Source organism: Lycium barbarum, chromosome 6 (genome assembly GCF_019175385.1).
Source record: "Lycium barbarum isolate Lr01 chromosome 6, ASM1917538v2, whole genome shotgun sequence".
NCBI lineage: Eukaryota > Viridiplantae > Streptophyta > Magnoliopsida > Solanales > Solanaceae > Lycium > Lycium barbarum.
In genome coordinates, this window is record NC_083342.1 from 10,626,557 (window position 1) to 10,629,487 (window position 2,931).

Genomic DNA, 2,931 nt, shown 5'->3' on the forward strand with positions numbered 1-2,931 from the left:
AACATGCTTAATTCAAAGTATTCATAGAAAGAGAATTACTTACTTACTTTTCTGATTCTAAGTTTCTCATCCCCCTTCTTCATTCTACAATCCTTAGTTCTTACTTTCAATGTTTCTGCAATTTTATTTGAGAATTTACTTTCCGGAATTGTAATTGAACTTTTGTGTTATTAATATACTTGAGAACCAGATTACTGTTACATTGGATTTGAGTTCATTACATAAGTCTCCCTCAGTTTTTGACTATTAAAAACACACAAATCAAATCTCCAACATACATCTCGGCAATCTCCATTTTCCGGCGGATTTGATTGGTAAGATTGCTTCCTCTACAGTGTCTTTGTTTTTTTTATTGATAAGGACCGGTAATTCTAATAGGATTTGGAATAAATTTTCTGATTTCTATTGCTGTAATAACAATTTGCGGGTATGTCTTAGTTCCCATTCTTTTGGCTATAATACTTTGTTAGAATTTTGTATGAACATCACTAATTGTAAACTATATTCTTCGTGTGTTTGCTCTGTATTTTGGTCCTGGAGTTGCGGTATTACGACTATATAAACCTTTGATTCTATATTTCTTAGAAATTGCTGGTTTTGACGTCTTAATTCTACTTCGGAAGTTCTTGGATTTGTGTCTTTTTTTCTTCTTTTGTTCTAAATGATTAAGTGTACCATTTTGTATTGTTTGATGGATGATACATATTATTTTTAGTGTTTTTGTTCGTGTTTCTTTATTAATTTTGAGAAACTTGCTTATTTGATCAAACGCCTCTTATGAAAATTCTTTGTACATTGGTGTAGGTTCTAATATATTTAACTAAGGTGTTTGATAATATGCCTAAAGTAACTAAAAATAAGTTTTGTTTCTTTTCCTTTTTCACGCAGGAGTGCTATGAATTGCACATCATTCAACAGCCCAAGAGGTATATTATCTATTACTCCTAGACAACATCAGTAAGCAATATGTCGATACATTAAAGAATGGCTTTTAACATAATTCTCATCTGCTTCCATGTACATTTCGATGGTAATATCGTTGTCTCACACCTGCGTGTTAACAAAAACTTAGATATAAAGAAATGTAATCATGATTCCCATGTAATTTTGCATCCAAAGTAATTTTGGCAAGAGAGGAAGGAGATAAAGCCTAACTATCAACAACTCAAGCTTAATTAGCAGCTGAAATTGTTTACTTGATCTATTTGTTTATTATTGGATTTCTCTACTTATACAAATGATATAAGTGTCTTCTAGAAGTTTTTGTTAATTGATATCTGTGCTTTAAGCTTATATATCATTTTTGAAATGTAGCAAGAACAATAAAGGCTTGAAGGAAACAGGAAGCAATATCACTGAGGTATACATTTTTTGTGTCCTAACCTATTCTCTGATTTATAATTGTCTCAGGTATGAGAAAGAAGGGAAGCTTTCTGAGTTGGCCCATATTGACATTTTTGTTAGTACAGTGGATCCGTTGAGTTAGACCATATTGACACTTTTGTTAGTACAGTGGATCCGTTGAAAGAGCCTCCACTTATTACTGCAAATACTGTTCTTTCCATTCTGGCTGTGGATTATCCCGTGGACAAGGCTTCATGCTATGTCTCTGACAATGGTGTCGCCGTGCTTACTTTTGAGGCACTCTCTGAAGGATTTGAGTTTTCAAGGAAATGGGTCAAACGCAACTCTCAACATAAGAAGGAAACAGTAACACGCCTAATGCAATTCTATAATCAAAAGATGGTGAACATGAAGGAAACTGAAGTAAAGTTCTTTGAGAGGTTTGTCAACACAGTCATAGAAATGTTGTTACAACTTTTACGTTTGTCTTCTTTTCTCTCCTTTTACTTGATTTGTTTCAAAACCCAGTATCATATTCGGCAACATCGAACAACCAAGGTTCTAAGAAAACTCTCTTCTACACTGGAAGCAAGCATAGTGATTTGGGTAGGGATTTAGTAGCTCAGTTGGTTGGCTACCTGAACTCTCACCTTGTTGGTGAGAGTTCGAATCCCACATTATAATCCCCTTTCCCTACCCCTTATGTAATAAAAACAATTTAAAAAAAAAAAAAAAGCATAGTGATTTGGGTAAGGGACTTTCCTTTTTTGTCAATAACACTTCTTCATCTCCTTTACGTTATAATTTTTGTTTACTTTGTGTTTATAAAAATAAATTTACTGTTTGTGCAGCATGACATTGCCCTGATTCTTGAAGAAGATTTATAAACAAAGGATTTCTTGAAAAATAATTCTCTGTACTTTTCTTCTTACTGTTAACAAACTGTACTTCAAACCATTTACATAATAAACATTTTCAATCGCATAGGAGAGTGTCTTGCCAATTTTACCAATGCCAAGAATATGTCTTTCTTGCCATTTCCAAAAGACACTCCCACCTTGGAAGGCCTTGAGTGAGAGGAAATCATTCATTCTTCTAGTCATATGCTTCGAGCAGCCACTATCCATGTACTATTTTTGGCTACCTCCTCTCACTCCATCCTGCAAACTAAGTCATTGATTAGATTTAGGAACCCAAACTAGTTTGGGTCCCTTATAATGATAGAACGGGTGAATTAAGCTTCTTTTACCCATGCAAGCAACACCTTCTTCCTTTTTCGGGGACCAGGTCCCTCAATTCTGGGTTTTTTCTTAATAAAATTCTTATTTTTCTAAAGAGACTGAAATTTAGCTTTGCAAGTATCCTTGTAATGACCAATCTGATTATAGTGAGTGCACAACCAATTTTCAGTCACAGTAACATGCTTGTTATGAGGATTGTAGGGGGTTGTAGCCTTTTGAAAACCAATCCCCCGCCTGCCACCACCATCGCTATTGTACATAGAGACAATTTCATTAGAGGACCAGGTCCAATGAAGTGACCTATCAAGATCAACATTAACCTTTTTTCAATCCTCATGTAAGTGTC

General features: G+C 34.5%; 1 long non-coding RNA gene across 1 annotated transcript; it reads left to right on the forward strand.

Annotated features, from left to right (window-relative positions):
* Nucleotides 1–2,159, forward strand: LOC132600748 (uncharacterized). The gene is made up of 3 exons (XR_009567305.1): nucleotides 1–314; nucleotides 889–926; nucleotides 1,411–2,159. It is a non-coding gene; the product is annotated as an uncharacterized LOC132600748 (long non-coding RNA).
* The last annotated feature ends 772 nt before the right edge of the window (nucleotides 2,160–2,931 follow it).